Raw genomic sequence first — 22,902 nt, forward strand, 5'->3', positions numbered from 1 at the left:
GATTGTCTTAAAAAACTAAGATATTATCCAGGTAGGCTGTTGCAAATTGATTCAATAAGTCCCTGAAAACATTACTGACATTACAAGATACTCAAAGTGTCCATACCGTGCCCTGAAGGTAGTCTTACATTCATCCACATTACATATATGCCACATACATGTCACTCACACATTATATACATGCCGCACACACGTCACTCACTTTATATACATGCCACGTATATGTCAATCACACATTATATACATGCCACATGTCACTCAAACAACAGACACATGCAACACACATGCCACTCACACATTACATGCGTGCTGTATACAAGTGTGAGACATAAAAATACATGCTGCAAACAGGCCACTTACAGATTATATAGATGGCACATATATGCCACTCACACGTTAAATACATGCCACATAAACTTCACTTACACATTATATACATGCTGCACACATGTCACTCATATTATATACATGCCAGGCATATGTCCTCACACATTAGACACATGCCACTCACACATTACATACATGCCCCTCCCATGCCACTCACAAATTATATAAATGCCACACACATCACTCACACATTATTTACATGCCACTCATACTTTGGACACATGCTTCACACTTCACACACGTTATATACATGCCACACACATCACTCGCACATTATATACATTCCGTATACATGTTACGCAGACATTACATACACATCGCACACTTCACTCATACATTAGATACATATCGTACACGTCACGCATGCCTTATATACATACTGTAAATGACACTCACAAATTAGATACTTGCCACACAAGTCAATACCGTTATAGGCTTTGGTTGACAGATGACACTGTTAGGCATTGGTCACAGCCTATGTTTAACGTACACGTCAGAAGCTTTTTCCGGGATATTTGTCAAACTTAGGGCATTTGACTTGATGTGAACTAGGCCTAACAGCCCAGATTCGGTGCACAGGTAAGCAGCAACAGTTTGTAAGATAAGGCAGAGCTGTGGTCAGTAAACAATCCAAATTCGGTATACAGATAAGCTGCAACATTTTGTATTGTAAGGCAGATACGTGGTCAGGAAACAGTCCAAATTCTTTACACAGATAAGCGATAACAGTTTGCAGAGTAAGGCAGAGACAAGGTCAGGAAACAATCCAAGTTTGGAGCACAGATAAGCGGCAGCAGGTTGTAGAGTAAGGCAGCAATCTTAATAGTCTGTCAAAGAAGTAGTGCTAGAGCCAGGTTTATATAGCAAGCTAAAAGTGGGAGACTAATTAGGTAATCAAGGAAGGAATTTCTAGAGGCAAGACTCAAGAAAACCTAGACAAATAGATTCTGCATTGGTGCTGTCCAGCAGCACCAACAGCGCAATTAGACGCAATACTACCTGGGATACAGGAGTCTGTGGGTTAAAATCCTGACATAAATAAGAGTACTATGTCGCAATGAGACGCTATTCAACTGAGAATGTTTTAAAGTAATCTCAAATTACTGTTAATCTTTCATGTAGAGTTATCATATCACTGCAAAATGACTGTTATTCTCTACAATCTATAGAAATGACTTTGGGAATTAATAGCTGTGTAAGAGAAAGTTAGTAGCATGTGCTGAAGATAATCATCTTAAAATGTACAGTACCCGCGACCATAGAGGTAGTCTATTCACCTGTTATGACCTTGAACAAGAAAGACTGTGAAAATGTGTAATCATCTAAAAGGAGCCTAACTAAGATACAAATACATTTTCGTGACAAGTATATCATTAAGGACAGAGAATTGAGACAGGACAAGGCAGCCGGCACCCATATGGATCCATTATTCTCCAAATGCCACTGAATAAAAGATGTCCACCTCCAAGAACAGATTGTCCTTGTCATAGACTTGGTTTCCTTCCTGGATCTATCACTCACAAAGCCAAGAAGCTCTTAGAATCCTGCTCTAAATTTTGTCTGCCAGAACAAAGTGTTGCATAGTGTACTCTGAACAGTTCCTTGAGCAAAAAGCAGTATACCTCAAAGGAAGCATTTCATGTAAAGCCTTTGATGGGCAGCATCGTAGCTGGCAATCCATACAGTATTCTGAGAACTACTTAATTTGCATTTCCAAAAAACTGTTATGTTTTGTGCACATATATAAAAACACATTCAAACTCAAATATGAGAAACTATATGTATCTGACCTTTATTAACATTTTCAAATAATGCAATGCTTTCTTGGTCCATTTAGAGAAGTTGTTTGTAACCTGAAACTATCACAGTTCCTACAACAATTTAAAAAATCTCTGGTTATTGTAGATGATAGGAACAGTACTATAAAAACTTTAAGAGGTTGACTGGTGAAATAAAATTGATGGCCTATACTCAAGATCAATATCAGTTTGGTGTAGGTCCAAATCTCGGTACCGCCACTGTTCAGCTGTTTGAAGGGGCCACGGCACTCCTGCGAGTGCTGTTTCCCCATAATTTCTTACACAGCTCAGCACTGCACAATGCCGACACATTCGAAGAGGTGATGCATATTATTACAGCTTTCTTCTATTCACTTAATTGGGAGAAAGTTGTAATACTGTGCACCGCCGCTGTGAATGTGACAGTGTTGTGCAGTATGGAGCTGTTTAAAAAATTAAAGGGAAGCTGCTCTTTAAACAATTGATCGTGGAGGTGTCGAGATTCGGACCCCATCGATCAGATATTGATGGCGTATTCTGAGGATAGGCCATCAATTTTATTTCCCCGAATACCCCCAAGCAAAATATTTGATTAAAATCGCACTCTAGGCAAAGGCTGAATACTCCAGAGTGGAGTTGCCTGCCCCATCAACAGTCTCACGCCAGCAATCAGAGTATCCATTGGTGCCTGCCGGGAGACTGCTCCAGCAGCCTGCATGTATACTCAGATACCAGGTATTATGACCTTGCCATGAACCTATATAGGGAATGTGTTACTGTACACACATGCAGAGATTAAAGCAGTGTTATTCCCTATACAGGTCTCTGGATAGTTCATAACAATACTGACCCTATAGAGAGGCTAAAGAAACGGCCGGCTAGAAGACCAGTCGGGGGGTACCATGTAGATGAGACATTGGGGTGGTTGCCTCCATTCTGAGCAAAAGCTGAATTTTCAGCTTTTGCCCATTGTCACTTTAAAAGGGTCGTTCCACCAGGACAACCCGTCCATATGCCCTATTAGGGCAAAAAAACTTTATAGAGGGAGGGCCCCCCTCTTTGTTCCAGAATGGCGGACCTGGTGCGTCTCTGCATTACATGGACAGCCATTCATTTAAATGACCAGCATGTAGTGCTACAGTTATCCTGCAGCAGCCACGATATTGAAAAGGTGTGGCTGGACACAGATTCTCTTGGCAATAACAGCTGATTGCTGGGGGTGAGGGAAGCCGGACCTGTGGCGGTCAGCACGCTTCTTTTTGAAAAGAGGAAGTCTTCATGAAACAAGCGCTTTAAATATCGATCATGATCTACATGCACGCATCATGCAATGCTTAAATTATAGATATGATTGTTTAATTCTTTCATATTACAATATTTTTCTCAAATACGGCTTGCTGTACAATGTCAGATAGATGTAAGTTCCATTAAAGTGCATTTCTGCTTTTGGAAGACCACTTGTCCCTCATTTTCGTGATCCCACCTATTAGATTATCATAGGAAAGAATATTATTTTGAGCCTGATATTGGGTGTTTCCTGCCATGAGATGTGCTGATTTAAGCTTTAAAAAAAAAATAAAAAAATTCAAGAGTACGTAAATGACCAAAACCATACCTGCCAACATTCCTACAAAGAAAATTTGCAAAAATTTAGCTCATTAGTTTAGTCCTCCCAAACTCTGACCTGAAATGACCGAACACAATTCAGAACTACCAATATTAGCCTAGCGCATGTGGTCTGCTTGTTTTTAACTAGTTACTTAGGACAGTGGAAAATAAGATACAAATCCATCAAGCACATATTGTCTTGTTTTTTTTAGGCCCTAAAAGATAAGCTAGTTTAATGTTTAGAATAATGCTTAATTTATAAATTAAGATTCCACTATTTTTGCAATATCTTGGCATACTTTATGCAAATAAAAGCAACTAAAAAGTAACAAAACCAAAAGCAACAAGCAAATGACCATTCCTGGATCACTATAGCTTAAGGCCTCATGCCCACTTCAGTTTCTTTCTTCAGGGTGCTATCCGTTTTTTTAACGGATAGCACCCTGACACATTAATTTCAAGGGGGCCATGCACACTTCTGTTGTTTTAACGGAACTGTGTGGCCGTTCCGACAAAAATAGGACAAGTCCTACTCCTGTCCGTTATTGACGGAACAGTCTCAGCCTTTTCATTAATTTGGTTCGTGAAACAACGGACTGCACACGGAATCCATCCGTGTGCAGTCTGTGATTCCGGATCCGTCCTTAGCGGCCGTACGACGGGCAACGGAAGTGTGCATGAGGCCGTAGGCTTGGATCAGTAATCCAGACTTTTGTGTGTTTACTTAAAGGAACACTCCAGGCAAAACTGATACTATGTGTTATGTATAGCGCAAAACTTGAGGGGTGGTGAATGACACAGAAATTCTCTCTTTGGATTTCAATCACTGTGTTTTTCACCCCCCTCCTCAGGCACTGTATTAGGCTTTACACAATGTATCAGTTTTGCCCAGAGTGTTCCTTTAAATGGACATGATCAGCAAGTAAGAACTATGGGGTGTGATTTTTGCTGTTTTTTATACATGGAGATTCAACTACTCTAGTAAACTTTTATTTTCTAACAAAACTATAGGAACAATCAAACCAGTGTTGGATGGTTTTCTTTACATCAGTACATTAGAAATAGTTCTTATATTCCTTTTTCAGTGGCAGCTTTGACATAAAAGCATTACTTTCAGTGCTATATTTAGAACTGTATATTCTGCACACACTTATACTAACTGTTCTTTTACACTGTACGGTTTGGTTTTTGCTTACATGAATAGTTGGGATGAGCAATAGTTTCAAGTATTATGCATCATGCTAAGCGTAGGTCACCTAATGTTCAAAAAGCATTTGATAATATTTTTCCTTGATAACCATCTTAAAGGAACAGTGTCATCACAAATTATTTTTTTATATGTTAAAGATGTTAGTGCTTTATTAAAAACGTTTATATTCATTTGTGTGTTTGTGTTTTACTTTTTCTTATTTTTACACTTTTTCTTCCCTATGGGGGCTGCCATTTTTTGTTCCATTTCTGTGTGTGTCGATTAACGACACATACAGACATGGAATACGGCAGCCACAGTCCCATAGGGACTGCGAACGGCTCCCGTCCCATTGACTGCAGTGTACGGCGTCTGTGTGGGAACTGCGCATGCGCCGCTCCCACACAGTCCTATTCGAAATTGGCGCCGTCCGGCGCCATTTTCCTGTGGACCGGAAGTCGCGGCCGGACAGTAATATTACTACTTCCGGTCGCGGCTTCCGGATTTGTGCACTTGCACCAGCGGCAGCAAACGGAGCGGACGGGCCGGAGGGAGCCGCGGCGGCAGGAGCAGGTAAGAGATTTCAATGTATGTTCGTGTTTGTGTGTGTTTACTACTGTATGTAAACCTACTACACTGTGGGTTAGCTCAAAAAATGGCGACACAGTGTAGGAGGTTACATCGTTCAAACCCCTCGTTTATCCCGGCACTAGCCAGGATAAAGGAGGGGGGGATGCTGAGAGCTCACTAGAGCGAGGGCTTTTAACCCAATGCTGCAATGCTGCAATTTTGGGAACAGCTCCATCTAGTGACCAAAAATGGGTAGTATTATAAATTAGAAATAATTTATAATATTTCCTGGACTCGTGCAAAAAAATAAAAAAAATTTGAACAATGTTTAATCACCCACACACTAAATGTTTAATTTTTTTAAAAAAAACATGTTTTTCTGGCAACACATTCCCTTTAAAGCGGCTCTGTCACCACATTATAAGTGCCCTATCTTGTACATGATATGATCGGTGCTGTAATGTAGATTACAGCAGTGTTTTTTATTTAGAAAAACTATAATTTTTGACGGAGTGGACAACTGGGCGTGTTTTACTTTTTGACCAAGTGGGCGCTGTGGAGAGAAGTGCAAGACGCTGACCAATCAGTGACCAATCAGCGTCATACACTTCTCCCCATTCACTTACACAGCACATAGCGATATAGCTATATCGCTATGTGCAGCCACATACACAAACACTAACATTACTGCAGTGTCCTGACTATGAATATACATTACCTCCAGCCAGGACGTGATGTGTATTCAGAATCCTGACACTACAGCACAGCAAGTGTAATCTCGCGAGATTACGCTGTAAACTGTCATTTAAAACGAGATTACGCTTGCTGTGCTGTAGTGTCGGGATTGTGTTAGAGAAGTGTCAGGATTCTGAATAAACATCACGTCCTGGCTGGAGGTAATGTATATTCATTGTCAGGACACTGCAGTAATTTTAGTGTTTGTGTATGTGGCTGCACATAGCGATATAGCTATATCGCTATGTGCAGTGTAAATGAATGGAGAGAAGTGTATGATGCTGATTGGTCAGCGTCATACACTCCTCTGTACAACGCCCACTTGGCCAAAAAGTAAAACACACTCAGTTGTCCATTAAGAAACTCATTAGCATAAAGTTAATATAGGTCATAACTCCGTCAAAAATTCTTAATAAAAACACTGCTGTAATCTACATTACAGCGCCGATCATATCATGTAAAAGATAGGGCACTTATAATGTGGTGACAGAGCCTCTTTAAGTAGTAGGTGTTTCTTTGAGGCTTTATTCAAGGCACCTATTCATATAGTCCCCATGTCAGCAATGCTGGGCCTCTTTGTCGAAGAACAACTTGCACTACAACACAAGCTACGGTAGGCTTAGATACACGGCCCCAGCAGACAGTAATCTTATACAATACAAGATTACAGTCTGTTGGGGCCGTACATCTAAGCCTACCACATGGTAGGCTTAGATACAGGGCCCCAGCAGACAGTAATGTTATACTTACCCTCCTCTTCGGCTCTGTGTGTGGCGAAAGTCCTGGCGCAATCCAGCGTTGCGACGTCATGACATCAAAGACATCAGGGCCTCCGCTGCACTCGGGAACGAGGAGGGTAAGTATAATGTTACTATAGTAACAGGGGCCCATGTAGCTTATTACATAGGCCACAGTTACAATAGTAACTTTTAATAGACGTGGTGCAGGGGGCCTCGGGCCCCCCTGGCTTTGGCGATTGCTGCAACCCCTATAGCTACGCCACTGCTTAAAGTGATTATCTGGCTTAGTAAATCTATGTTCAGATACCTTACTAGGGAGTTAATAGAGGTTGGTCCCTAATTTGGGATTCTCATCTATTAGCCAGAGAAGAGAGCGAACACAAAAGTGTCTCTCTCTGGAGGACTTGCCACATCCATGCTTTACACAAACAGCAATTGATTTCAATAGAGACTGTGTAATGCTTAATTTGTCCTGTGGTAGCACTGCAGGAAATTGGATACTTGTTACACGGTTCCTTCATAGATAGGGCTTCCAGCAGTGGGACACCCTGGAATCAGTATAATGGAGTCTACTAAAAAAAAAAGGGAATGTCGAAAGTGGACAAGCACTATGCTTTGCTTTGAGGTCACTTGTAAAGATTATTTCTTGACATATATTACAAATAATATAAATTATTGTTGAGTCAAGTTAACACTGAATTAGTTTACATAAATAGTATTGTAAGAACATGTGAACTTATGGCAGTAGTTTCACTTCCTCATAGAAGACTGGCCTTGGTGGAAACCTAGAAGAAACTTCATCAGGATGTCTTTCAGATTATGCTAGCTCACTATCACAGTTTTCAGTTGCAGAACTTCTTCATACAACATGCTTAATAACCCCTTAAGTATGGCTTACCCCCCAAGCTGTTATAGTTGTGAAAACTGACATGAGTCTCATATTACAAAATTGAACGCTAATTCATTGCCAGCAGATGTATAGTCTGGGTGAAAGTGCTTCATCTTGGCCATGGTTTCATAATCTTCTGAAAGTAATGATGACTGCAAGTGTTTGAGGGCAGCATATGAGTTTCTCAGTTTTGACAGAAACTCAAATTATCGAGAAGTTACTAGTGGTTTTTCTTTCCTTTGTTTCCTTACAGATGAAAATGTAATTTGCTTTTTAATGCTACTATAAAAGGTGTACATCCAAATAAATCTAAAGCATTTGTATTGTGACTAATACAATCCGTTGTACAGGCAGGCAGATCTTCCAACCTAACACAGTTAGAAAAATGAATTAACACAAGGGGCAAACACAGACAGATGAGCAACAACAGTATATGGGTCCCTTGCTCTCTGATAGCTTATCATAGAACACCCTCCCACCGTCCCCCTCCCCCAGGGAAGTAACTAGAAAAAGCTAAACCCCATAACAAACATTTAAATGGACCCTTCTCGGTCAAGAACATTAACCCCTTGACGCAAAAGGAAGACATTGTACGTCCTTGTGCGGGGGTTGAAGTATGGAGCGGGCTCACGGTCAATAGTACAATGCCCACCTTAGCTGTCCCACACAGTATAATACCCCCATAACTGCCGGCATAGCTGCCCTCCACACAGTATAATACCGCCATAACTGCCCCATAGCTGCCCTCCACACAGTATAAAGTTCCTCATAGCTGCCTCCATGGTGTATAATGCCCCATAGCTGCCCCCACACATTATAATGCCTCCATAGTTGTCCCCACACAGCCCAAATAGTGCATAATAAAACATATTCACCTAACCCTGTTCCAACGACGAGTGGAGAAAATCCTCGTCTGTGTGGCTCGGCAAAGACAGGCACAATTACATCACTGCCTCACACCTGTCTGCACCAAGCCGTGAGCTTCCAAGTGAATGGTAGAGCAGGGATCAGGGCCGGCCTTAGGATATATAGCACCCCGTGCAAAATTATCTTTCGGCACCCCAGCCCATGATTTTAAAAAAATGCCCCATAAAAAATTATAATGCCCCTTTAGTGCCCCCATACAGTATAATAATAATATTTAATAATATCATATATTACAACCCCTTCAAGGACACATTATTTTGTCCTCTAATTGTGCCCACATTATTATGCCACCTGTAGTACCCCTACACAGTATAATGTCCGCTTAGTGGCCCCCACATAGTATAGTACCCCCTGTAGATTTTGCCATACAGCCTCCCTGTAGACAGTGCCATAATCCCCCATCTCCTCCTTGTAGATTGTGCCATACAACCCTCCACCTCCCCCTTGTAGACAGTGCGATACAGTCCCCCACCTCCCGCTTGTAGACAGTGACCCCAAACAAAAACAAAAATTGTACTCACCTAGGCACCGTTCCCATGACGAACTGAGCTGCTCCACGACGGGATCCTTTAGCCTAGTACAGAGTTTCCCAACCTTTTCGGACTCGAGGCAGCACTGGAAAAATCAAATTTCCTCAGGGCACCCCTACCAAATATTTTTCGAGAAAGACAGAAAACGGCTAAAAAAAAAAGCACTACACTCGTGGGGTATGTTTACACACATTTTTTGTAAGGCAAAAAAAATCGGCCTCAAAATTCCTTCAGGAACGGACAGCGTTGTTTGACCTTTTTTTTGTGTTTTTTCTTAAGCCGTTGAAGCTAATTCAAAAGACGCTGGCAAAAAAGCTCCAAATGGGCGCCGCAGGTATTTTCTGCCTCCTATTAATTTCAATTGGAGGTCAGAGGCGGAAACCACTTGAAGACCATCAGCCCCCCACTCACAGTAAAATGACCATGAACCCGCCACTCACAGTAAAATGACCATCAGCCCCCCACTCACAGTAAAATGACCATCAGCCCACCACTCACAGTAAAATGACCATCAGCCCACCACTCACAGATTCCCCCTGTAGGTAGCGCCACACAGTCCCTTGTAGGTAACGCCACACAGCCCCTTGTAGGTAGCGCCACACAGCCCCCTTGTAGGTAGCGCCACACAGCCCCCTTGTAGGTAGCGCCAGACAGCCCCCTTGTAGGTAGCGCCACACAGCCCCCTTGTAGATAGTGCCACACAGCCCCCTTGTAGATAGCGCCACACAGCCCCCTGGTAGGGAGCGCCACACAGCCCCCTGGTAGGGAGCGCCACACAGCCCCCTGGTAGGGAGCGCCACACAGCCCCCTGATAGGGAGTGCCACACAGCCCACAGCCCCATGGTTGGTAGTGCCACACAGCCCACAGCCCCCTCGTTGGTAGTGCCCCACAGCCCACAGCCCCCTTGTTGGTAGTGCCCCACAGCCCACAGCCTCCTGGTTGGTAGTGCCACACAGTCCACAGCCCCCTGGTAGGTAGTGCCACACAGTCCACTGTAGTTCCCTGAAGGTGCGGAGTCCCCGTGTGGCCGGGAATTCCGCTCCTGGAGCGCTCCTTGAGATATATATATATATATATATATATATATAGAAGAAGAAAATTTGCAGCACTCCAACATGAAAAAAGTGGTGGTTTATTCAATCCAAAACAACAGCAACGTTTCAATCCTACAATAGGATCTTTGTCAAGCCTAGTGACACATCTATTCAACAACCTATATATGGTTGAGACTGTTTTACATAATTGGCCTCATTATAATACAATAATGTGCAAAGTGTATGAAAACACTTCACATCTAATGCCAACATGTCAAGAGTAGTCATATTAGGCTGTTTAAAGCCCAATTCACATGTTTGGGACCTGAGTAAAGCAATGTCTTTCTGTACAAGTTCTCTAAAGGTTTCTATCGCATGTGATGTTATAGGAGGTTGGAACACGCTTTTATTAAATAATCCCAATTTTTTAAGTGATAGTATCGGAAGAGTATCATGAACAACTGTATTAACCGGTTGTGTCTCAAACCATACCTTCAATTTAATAGCTCTAACAAAACTATATACATCCAGCTCTAATTGAAACCAATCAATATGTTGATTAGGGCAAAATGACAATCCCTTTGATAGTAATTGTAATTGTGTATGAGACAACTGATGCTGGGAGATATTTACCACTGTTGTTTGGGCAGAGTCCTCTTGTTGCTGTCTAGTACCGGTTTCTGCCCTTTCTGATGAGTAGATTTTTGAAAACGGGTTCTTCCTTCCTCTACTTCTCCTGCGACCTGCTCGTCTAGTTTTCTTCTTTTTGATTTGTCCAATGGACTGGAATCTAAAAAATCTTGATCATTTTTTGGAAGATATTTCTTAGTATGTCCTTGATTACGGGAATCGCCTTTATTAAAAGCCGGTTCATTGCTTCTTTTGTTGTCACGTCTAAAGGCACCATCAGCATAGTTGAGGGAATTGTCCCATGTATAGACCCGTCCCGTTGAATAATCTGTTTGGTCACGGAACCATTTCTTCTTTTTGGTTTCTTCTATGTCCATCCTTACTTTGTTGAGCGTCATACGTAATTTATCCATGTGGGTATTGAAATCTTCTATTTGTATCAACGTTTTGAGTGTGTTCTCCAAATCTTGTGCTTTCACTCTTAAAGCTCTCAGATCTCTCTGCAAAAAGTCCATATTGAGTAATATAATTTCCAAAGCATATTTGCTTGCGAGTTGTTCATTTTTACTCCTGAACTCTTCGTGTTGCATATGCATAGTTGGTTTAAGTAGGATTCTCATCCCCCGTGGGATCATGTTGTTCCTATAGTATTGTCCCAATGTGAGTAGATGTAATTCAACATTAATCAAACGTCGTGACTCAAACCTATGATGCCGTTATAGACGGGTCGGTTCAGTGGAACGCATTGACACGCATTACATCATGTGGATGCGATCGATGCTCTCTGCTGCTGAATGATGATACACTTCCGCCTCGGGGGATTACACTGATGTGTCAAACTTTAATCACCACGAGGGCTGCAGCTGATTGCTGCAATACACTCTTACGAACATATATACCAATGACTGACTAGTTAAATCTGAAGTTCTGATTGGTGAGTGATGATATGACGATATATTTTACACCACTGCTGCATAAATGATTATGATGTAATCAGTTGTTTTTAATGTTTTTGATATTATGTATTGTTATTCACGATGTCACATACACATTTCTGTATTTTCTGTATCATGTTTATTTTTACGATGATACCGTACACTATGTATTATGTATGTTTTCATACACTTTGCACTTTATTGTATTATAATGAGGCCAATTATGTAAAACAGTCTCAACCATATATAGGTTGTTGAATAGATGTGTCACTAGGCTTGACAAAGATCCTATTGTAGGATTGAAACGTTGCTGTTGTTTTGGATTGAATAAACCACCACTTTTTTTCATGTTGGAGTGCTGCAAATTTTCTTCTTCTATACATTACTATACGTCCTAGGATCGGGACGTTTTGCTGGGCACCTGGTCGATTATTCATTAGTGAGTGCTGCTGCCTTCTTGTTTGCTATATATATATATATATATATATGGACAGTGACATCAGGGGAAACTCCTGAAGTGGAATGCCCGTCCACAGCATTGCTCCTGTCGTCTGTGTCCATTTATGCACCATGACGTCATTGGCTTCTCCTGGAGTGAAATCCCCGGTCACAGCATCTGCAATGCTGTGGACAGGGATTCCTCTGCAGGAGTTTCCCCTGATGTCACTGTCCATATATGGACAGAGACATCAAGGAGCGCCACACAGAGATTCCGCTCCTTCAGGGAGCTACAGTGACGCTAGTAGATAGCAGAGCAGGGAGATACCTCCCTGCTCTGTTATAGTGATGTCGCTACCACTGTAGCAGCCGCAGTGGCTGCTAGCAACGCCACCGCCCTAATGCCCGGTGTCGCCGATGGCAGCCGCTATGGCTGCTACAGCGGTAGCGGCAGCCACTAAGTAAAGAAGCACTCAGTACATTTTTTAACGTTTACGCTGCGTTTATGTTTCGCAGCGTGGGCATGAAATTTGGTACTGTAAATGCTGCGGAATTTCCACACCCAATTCCCTTGCAGAAATTCCGCAGCGTTTACGCTACACGGGTACCAGGCCTAAAAATGTGCATCAGTCACTGCACACCGCTCTCCCTGCTGAAGGGCTGTTGTAACAGCAGTGCGGCGTGGCTAAGCGTGAAGATGCAAGAGAAAGTACTTTCTCAGAGAGAAGAATTAGAAGCAGATGCTCCCAAGGTGGTTGCCAATTCTGAAAATGTAGATAACGTGGTAATGGTAAGTAAAGCTGTAAACAGTGAATAGATGCTATTAGTTAATAACACAACTATATTGAGATTAAAATGAGCAAGTAAAACAAAAAAAACACTGTGCTGGAGTGCTTCTTTATGGGTCACAGCATTATATGCCATAATATAAAGCAAAATGGTTCCTTTTACGTGTCTTACAGACCTAATATAGTGTATGAACAAAACTGGAATTCAATTTAGCGAGAGAGCTGAGTCACTATACATGCATATACACGTACTAACCAACACAAAGGTCTATACAGCATATAAGAATATACATTTTCTGCAGATAAAGAAAAGCATCATTACCACAAAGATACTGTCCCTTTAAATGATATTCAAAAGCACAACATCAAAAAGTTCCTCTTTATTTTCACATTTATTGTCATTTTTTTTATTGTAACAACTTAGTAATAGAAATACAAAGTCTCAAAAGCAGACTTTAAAGCAGGAAGTCGAACTTTATCATCGCTGTGGTGAGATGTATAAAATATCAGTGAGATATGCTTTCACTACCACCTCCAGACTTTCCATTATAGGAGGAGGAGAAAGGACTGTACTTTGCAGAAAAATACATAAAAACACACAACAACTGTCTCCAACCACAAACAACACTAATGTATCATTCTGAAATCGTGTGTTATCACACGAAGGGGCCAATCTACAGATCATTAAGCCCACGAACGGCATCCTTATACCCAAGAACAACATGAATGGCATGATCAATTACTGAAAAAGAAAGTCATTTAAGTATAGAAACAGTGACGAAAGCAAACTAGATGCATGAATAAGGCAATGGAAATTGTATGCCACATAAGTACATGACAACAAGGCCAAAATTAAACACAAAAACAGAGAGAAGTGCTGATATATAGTGTTTACATGCAAGGTTTCAGGAAAAAAGCTAACGCTGAACAGGTAGGGTGTAAAATACTTAGTTCCTTAATTTAACCCTTGCTGTACTCTAACACAACCATTTGAGCAACAGATAGGGGTGTTGTCAGGACCGTATTTACAGCTCACGATGCCCTAGGCACTGAGCCTGAACACGCTCCATTAAAGGCCCATTTTTTTTAGCCAGTTATCGTCATGATTCGCTAGTTTCTGCCAATTATAATGATACTTGGTCAGTGTTAACAAAGGAGAAGATCAACGATAAAACCTTTGTTTATCGTTGCTCTGCAATTGTGATGTAAATAATATATATAATAATAATAATAATAATTGTTATCAGTGACACGATTGATAATGTGAATGCCGCTCATAGTGAAATATACACTTGGCATTGCTGCCTAGTGCACAGCTAGAACCTGGTGTCAGGTGGTGTGGACTGTGTTCCCCAAAACTCATGTGTTCTGCTGGTAAATACAGGGCACACTATGCTGTACCAGAATATGGAATCTGACAAAATAATACCACCATACAGTGACTTAATAATACCACCATACAGTGACTTAATAATACCACCATACAGTGACTGAATAACACCACTATACACTGACTGAATAATAGCACCATACCGAGACTGAATAATACCACCATACCGTAACTAAATAATAGAACCATATACTGACTGAATAAAACCACCATACAGTGACTGAATAATACCACCATACAATGACTCAATGATATCACCATACTGTGAATATATAACACCACGATATAATGTCTGAATAATACCACCATACTGTAACTAAATAATACCACCATACCGAGACTAACTAATACCACCATAATGTAACGGAATAATAGCACCATACACTGACTGCATAATACCACCATACACTGATTGAATAATACCACCATACACTGACTGAATAAAACCACTATACACTAACTGGTTGACCATTCTTGTTCAGTAGTTTTTTAACAGTAGACACATGAACAGACGTTTCTACAGTTTGTAGTCTTCAGTAGTCTTTTGCTGTTACCCTTGGGTTCTTTCCCACTTCTTTCAGGATTGCCGTTATGATCTTAACAAAACGCCCACTCCTAGGGAAAGTAGCAACAGTCCTGAATTTCCATCATTTGTAGACAATTTGTCTAACCAAGAATTGATGTACACCCAGGTCTTTAGCAATGCTTTTGTTTTTCCAGCTTCATGTGTCTCTATAACACATCTTCTGAGGTTTTTCTGAAAGTTGTTTGCCTTGAGGTATGGATCACACTAACCCATCTTTCTTGAGAAATCCAGATATGTCAATAACCAGGTTTTGGGTGCCTTTATTTAATGGGCAAAACACAGATGAGACCCACATTTCCAATCTTATTTCCTTAATTGAAGGAATGAAGACAGAGTTTCACTTATTTTTTCTCCCTGCACTGTGGATGCTTAATGTGCTCAATAAAAGACATGAACAGTACAACAGTTTATGTGTTATTAGTTTAGTTAGATTGTGTTTGTTTATAAATGTGACTTAGAAAAAAAATCTGACCACATTTTATTAGTAATCAATGCAGAAATCCAGGTAATTTCAAAGTGTTCACTTACTTTTTCTAGCAACTGTATACAAATACAGTAAAAGATTAGAGTGCTATCTAAAGGGTCTGCTTTATTTTTCCCTGGGCAGCACCACTCTTGTTCATGGCCTATCTTTGGTACACTTAGCCCCATTCCCATACAACCCTTTTATATTTTCAGAGTTTACATTATATCCACTGACCCTTAGGCTTTATTCAGACGAACGGGAAAAACGTCCGTGCAACGCGCGTGATTTGCACGCGCGTTGCATGGAACTATATTAGTCTATGGGGCCGTGCAGACATGTCCGTGATTTTTACTCAGCGTGAGTCTGCTGAAAAAAAGTCCCGACATGTCCGTTCTTTGGGCGTTTTTCGCACATCACGCACCCATTGAAGTCAATGGGCGCGTGAAAACCACGCATGTCGCACGGAAGCACTTCCGTGCGAACAGCGTGATTCGCGCAACAGCTGTCAAAAGGATGAATGAAAACAGAAAAGCACCACGTGCTTTTCTGTTTGCAAACATCCAAATGGAGTGTCATAATGATGGTGGCGGCGCGAAAAGCGCGCATCATATGCTGCTGCCACACGGAGCTGTTAAGTGCATTTTGCGCAGGCAAAATGCCACATTTTTGCTTGCGCAAAAACGCCGCGGTCGTGTGAATCCAGCCTTATAAGTGTTTAGACTCTTTGTGGTGAATATACCAACATCTCTCCATCATCATTGAAGTCCTGGTGCTGTTACTTGTCCAGTACTATTGTGTTTTTTTTTGTTTTTATATATATATATATATATATATATATATATACACACACACACACACACACACACACACACACACACACACACACACACACACGTGTGTGTATATATATATATATATATATATATGAGACAGGGGATCAAGAGAAGGCAGAGTTACTAAATGGGTTCTTTAGCTCTGTATATACAACAGAAGAAAGAGCAGCTGATGTAGCTGGTGTCAGTGCTGTTAATATATCAGTTGATATACTGAATTGGATGAATGTAGAGATGGTCCAAGCTAAATTAAATAAAATAAATGTGCATAAGGCCCTGGGACCAGATGGGTTACACCCTAGAATTCTTAAAGAGCTTAGTTCAGTTATTTCTGTCCCCCTTTTCATAATATTCAGAGAATCTCTAGTGACTGGTATAGTGCCAAGGGACTGGCGCAGGGCAAATGTGGTGCCTATTTTCAAAAAGGGCTCTAGGTCTTCCCCAGGTAATTATAGACCAGTAAGCTCAACATCCATCGTGGGGAAATTGTTTGAGGGGCTATTGAGGGACTATATACAGGATTATGTGACAATAAATAGCATTATAAGTGACAGCCAGCACGGTTTTACTAAGGACAGAAGTTGTCAAATTAACCTGATCTGTTTTTATGAAGAGGTGAGCAGAAGTCTAGACAGAGGGGCCGCTGTGGATTTAGTGTTTTTGGACTTTGCAAAGGCATTTGACACTGTCCCCCATAGACGCCTAATGGGTAAATTAAGGACTATAGGTTTAGAAAATATAGTTTGTAATTGGATTGAGAATTGGCTCAAGGACCGTATCCAGCGAGTTGTGGTCAATGATTCCTACTCTGAATGGTCCCCAGTTATAAGTGGTGTACCCCAGGGTTCAGTGCTGGGACCACTATTATTCAACTTATTTATTAATGATATAGAGGATGGGATTAATAGCACTATTTCTATTTTTGCAGATGACACCAAGCTATGTAATATAGTTCAGTCTATGGAAGATGTTCATGAATTACAGGCAGATTTAAACAAACTAAGTGTTTGGGCGTCCACTTGGCAGATGAAGTTTAATGTAGATAAATGTAAAGTTATGCATCTGGGTACCAACAACCTGCATGCATCATATGTCCTAGGGGGAGCTACACTGGCGGATTCACTTGTTGAGAAGGATCTGGGTGTACTTGTAAATCATAAACTCAATAACAGCATGCAGTGTCAATCAGCTGCTTCAAAGGCCAGCAGGATATTGTCGTGTATTAAAAGAGGCATGGACTCGCGGGACAGGGATGTAATATTACCAATTTACAAAGCATTAGTGAGGCCTCATCTAGAATATGCAGTTCAGTTCTGGGCTCCAGTTCATAGAAAGGATGCTCTGGAGTTGGAAAAAATACAAAGAAGAGCAACGAAGCTAATTAGGGGCATGGAGAATTTAAGTTATGAGGAAAGATTGAAAGAATTAAACCTATTTAGCCTTGAAAAAAGACGACTAAGGGGGGACATGATTAACTTATATAAATATATTAATGGCACATACAAAAAATATGGTGAAATCCTGTTCCTTGTAAAACCCCCTCAAAAAACAAGGGGGCACTCCCTCCGTCTGGAGAAAAAAAGGTTCAAGCTGCAGAGGCGACAAGGCTTCTTTACAGTGAGAACTGTGAATCTATGGAATAGCCTACCGCAGGAGCTGGTCACAGCAGGGACAGTAGATGGCTTTAAAAAAGGGTTAGATAATTTCCTAGAACAAGAAAATATTAGCTCCTATGTGTAGAAATTTTTCCTTCCCTTTTCCCTTCCCTTGGTTGAACTTGATGGACATGTGTCTTTTTTCAGCCGTACTAACTATGTAACTATGTAACTATATCTATAGCACTACGACCCTACAGCTATAGATAGGATTAGATATATTGGCTCAGCAGACAGTATCACACATGATAGGATTAGATATAGGGCCCAGCTCGCTGACATTGCGGCTCCAGCACTGGACCAAGGAAAGGTAAGTATAAGAATTGCTTTTGTTTTTTATGTGTTACAAATTTTTTGGGTGTGTTTGTGTTTTTTCAAGGAGTATTTAGATGACGACTTTTTTATTCTCAGTAAATTGGTTAATGAGGGTTGTGCGGGTTTTTTATTTCAATAAAATATTTTTTCTGTGTCCTTGTATTTTTTTAAGCTTTATTACTACCACCTTAGTAATGGCCGCTGGCTGATTGACAACGTCCATTACTAAGGCGGGGCTTAATGTTACCCCGTTACCCACCACCGCCAGGGGTACCAGGAAGAACGGAGTACGATCCAGTAACTGACCATCTGTAGAGATGGCTGGGTACTGGGGCGACTGCAGGCTGGTATTGTTAGACTGGGATAGGCCAAAAACAGTGTGCTTTCCCACCCCTGTAATCCTCGACTGCTGCTGCTATATTGTATCTGGCTAGTTATGAAAAATGGGGGGGGGGGGGGTGGGGCGCACAACGTTTTTTCAATTTAACAAAAAAATTAATAATTTACGTTGGGTCCCCCCATTTTTGATAACCAGCCAGCCAGATACAACATAGCAGTAGGAGGCTAGTATTACTAGGTTAGGAAGGGGCACTGTTTTTGGCCCTTCCAGCCTAATAACAGCCTGCGGCCGCCCCAGTGCCCGACCATCACTACAGATGGTTGGGTACTGGATCGTACCCGGCTCTTCCCTGGCACCCCTGGTGGCGATGGGTACCGGGGTAATATTGGGGGGGTTAGTGTTGGACTCTGCAACGGTTAACTCTAAGCCCTGCCTTAGTAATGGACACTGTCAATCAATCGGTGGCCTTTAATAAGGCAATAAATAATGAAGTTTAAAAGAAAATACAAAGATATGGAAGAAATATTTTATTGAAATAAAAAAAAAAACACAACCCTCATCAACCACTTTATTGAGAATGAAAACGCTGTAATCGAAGTAGTCCTCGAATCCGACGTAGTCCAACAACTAAACCTGTAAAAAAACACAAACACACAAAAATACCCATTAAGAACAGAAGTGGTAGGTTTAGATACAGAGCCCATGTGTTATATTGTCTTTAGACCATGTATCCAAGCCTACCACAAGGCAGGCTTAGATACAGGACCCCATCAGATACTGTATAAGGTTACTATCTGCTGGGGCCCTGTATCTAAGCCTACTATGTATTCAAGCCTACCACAAGGCAGGCTTAGATACAGGGCCCATCAGACAAGATCACACATGGGCCATGTATCTAAGCCTAACATCTGGTAGGCTTAGATACGGGGCCCAGCAGAGAGGATAACACCATGTGTGATCCTGTCTGATGGGCCCTGTATCTAAGCCTACCACATGTTAGGCTTAGATACAGGGCCCAAGCAGACAGTAATCTTATGCAGTATAAGATTACTGTCCGCTGGGGCCCTGTATCTAAGCCAACAATGTGGTAAACATTTCCATGCTTACATTGCGCACAATGCTCCAACATTCTCAAAGGAGACAGGATACATCATCCACATACAGGTAAAACATTTCCTGTCAGAGACTTCTTTACCTGTAACTCCAAATATGTTGTCTACCTGATAAAATGTCCATGCGGTTTGGGATACGTAGGGGAGACCACACAAACCATCAGTGACCGGATTGGGAAACACAAATCCACCATACGCTGCAAAAATCTTCTACTACCCATTCCTTATCATTTTAATCATGCAAAGCCTATTGGATTCACAAATTGCAATGTCTGACACCACGCGGCCTCGATCGAGACTATGATATCCACAGTTTTTTATAAGTATTCCATAGTTACATAGATAGTACGGCTGAAAAAAGACACATGTCCATCAAGTTCAACCAAGGGATGGGAAAAGGGAAGGTAAAAATTTCTACACATAGGAGCTAATACTTTTTTGTCCTAGGAAATTATCTAAGCCTTTTTTAAAGCCATCTACTGTCCCTGCTGTGACCAGCTCCTGCGGTAGACTATTCCATAGATTCACAGTTCTTACAGTAAAGAAGGCTTGCCACCTTTGCAGATTGAACCTTTTTTTCTCCAGACGGAGGGAGTGCCCCCTTGATTTTTGAGGGGGTTTTACATGGAACAGGATTTCACCGTATTTTTTGTATGTGCCATTAATATATTTATATAAGTTAATCATGTTCCCCCTTAGTCGTCTTTTTTCAAGGCTAAATAGGTTTAGTTCTTTTAATCTTTCCTCATAACTTAGATTCTCCATGCCCCTTATTAGCTTAGTTGCTCTTCTTTGTATTTTTTCCATTTCCAGGGCATCCTTTCTATGAACTGGAGCCCAGAACTGGACTGCATATTCTAGATGAGGCCTCACTAATGCTTTGTAAAGTGGCAATATTACATCCCTGTCCCGCGAGTCCATGCCTCTTTTAATACATGACAATATCCTGCTGGCCTTTGAAGCAGCTGATTGACACTGCATGCTGTTATTGAGTTTATGATTTACAAGTACACCCAGATCCTTCTCAACAAGTGAATCCCCCAGTATAGCTCCCCCTAGGACATATGACGCATGCAGGTTGTTGGTACCCAGATGCATAACTTTACATTTATCTACATTAAACTTCATTTTCCAACTGGTTGCCCATAGATCCTATCATACTAATATATTTCTATTTTTCCCTCAAGCTCCTTGAATATCCTTCGGTCCCTATTGCCGCCTCTCAATACCATCAGGGGTATCCATTTTTCACACTATCAGGTTTCATACTATCAATTTTTGTTACCCATATTTATACATGCAATTTCCTAGTCTTAAAACAAGGATGTATCGTACACCCTTAAGAAATATTGTAATACATTACCGTTACTATATGTAATCCCATTCCCATGCATGACCGCAACTTCCAGCCGACAATACGCATGCGCGAACCTCAGGCGCCCCTACCATAGAGTCTCTGTCGTACCATAGAGACTCTGTGAATGAAATCGTCACATCCGGTTATGACACTTAATCCAGCTACTTAAGGTACGATACTCTCATTTATCCTGACACGCGTTCCAATGGTACAAGTTACCACACAGCCTAAGCGTTGTATACCAACATATATATGTATATTTTTTCTATTGACCAGCGGCAATAGGTAAGTACCAAACGGACTCTGCTACATACTCCAATCTAGTACAGGTTACAAGTTTTTTCTGTTTGTATATCTGCTGTTTTAGTCTGTTTTATTTTGCTCATACTTTATATTAATTATCTCCCTAACGACTGTATTCTAGATATGTACAGAGATATGACAAGGGGATCACTATATACGTTATATCTATATTAGCAATTCAATACTGTCATTCTTTGTACTGAGATGGTTCTGCAACATGTTCTTTTTCATTAACTTGGTTCTTTCTTCTTCTTTTTTTGTATGTTGCATATTATTGCTATCACCATTATGAGATATATATTTTTTTCTATCCTCATATTGCTAAATTACTTATGTTTATTATATTGTTTCTGCATTCGCAGTGTTTGACAAAGGCCAAATTGTGGCCGAAACTTTACTTTTTGCCTTATTCTAAATAAATCCAATTTTGCAAACTAAACTAAGGAGTGCTTGAGTTTACCTCAATATCCTCTATATAAGCCTACCAAAAGGCAGGCTTAGATACAGGACCCCAGCAGGCAGTAATGTTACACTTACCCACCTCTTCAGCTCTGGGTGCAGTGGATGTCCCGACACCATCTAGCATTGTGACATCATGCACTGCACACAGCGTCGTGACGTCGTGACGCGAGAAGACGTCAGTACTTCCGCTGCACTCAGGAAGAAGGGTAAGTATAGTGGTATTACTATGGTAACAGGGGCCCATGTATTTCATGACATAGGCCCATGTATTTTATGACATAGGCCCCAGTTACTATAGTACATTTTTATAGATGCGGTGCGGGGACTGCGGCCTGGTTGCAATTGCGTCCAATTTTTGGTCGCAATTGCGACTGCTGAGACCTCTGTAGCGGCTGTGGCCCGGGGATCCGGGCACTAGGCCAACGAACCAGGGCTTGGGCCCCGGAGGCCCAGTGCTAAGGCAACTTGTTATTTAATGTGTAAATATCAGGAAATAAGAGGGGTAACTATCTCCACAATGCCATTAGGACAATAATTTAAAGTAAACAGAACTGTTGATTAAGGTGGTGCTTCTCTGGCCTATATGAGTGGAGAAGGGGAAATGCCTAATGCTTTTGACATCAGCTTTCTTTGTCATACTTCTCTTTATTATAAACATCCCACAAGAGAAGGTTGGGTATCCTCTGGCATTGTATAACTACAAAAGTAGTAAACAGATTGAGGAGAGGAGCCATAACAATGATGATTCCAAAGGTCTTTTGTTCTATAGTAACTCTACATAGATCTAGATATGGTAAACTTGTCACTATTTACATTCTTGCAATATATCCTGGTGTGACTATTATTACCATATATTACTTTATGTTTCCATGAAAGTGAGTTTATATCCGCCTTACCTGCATTC

This window comes from Rhinoderma darwinii, chromosome 4 (genome assembly GCF_050947455.1).
Source record: "Rhinoderma darwinii isolate aRhiDar2 chromosome 4, aRhiDar2.hap1, whole genome shotgun sequence".
Taxonomy (NCBI): Eukaryota; Metazoa; Chordata; class Amphibia; order Anura; family Rhinodermatidae; genus Rhinoderma; species Rhinoderma darwinii.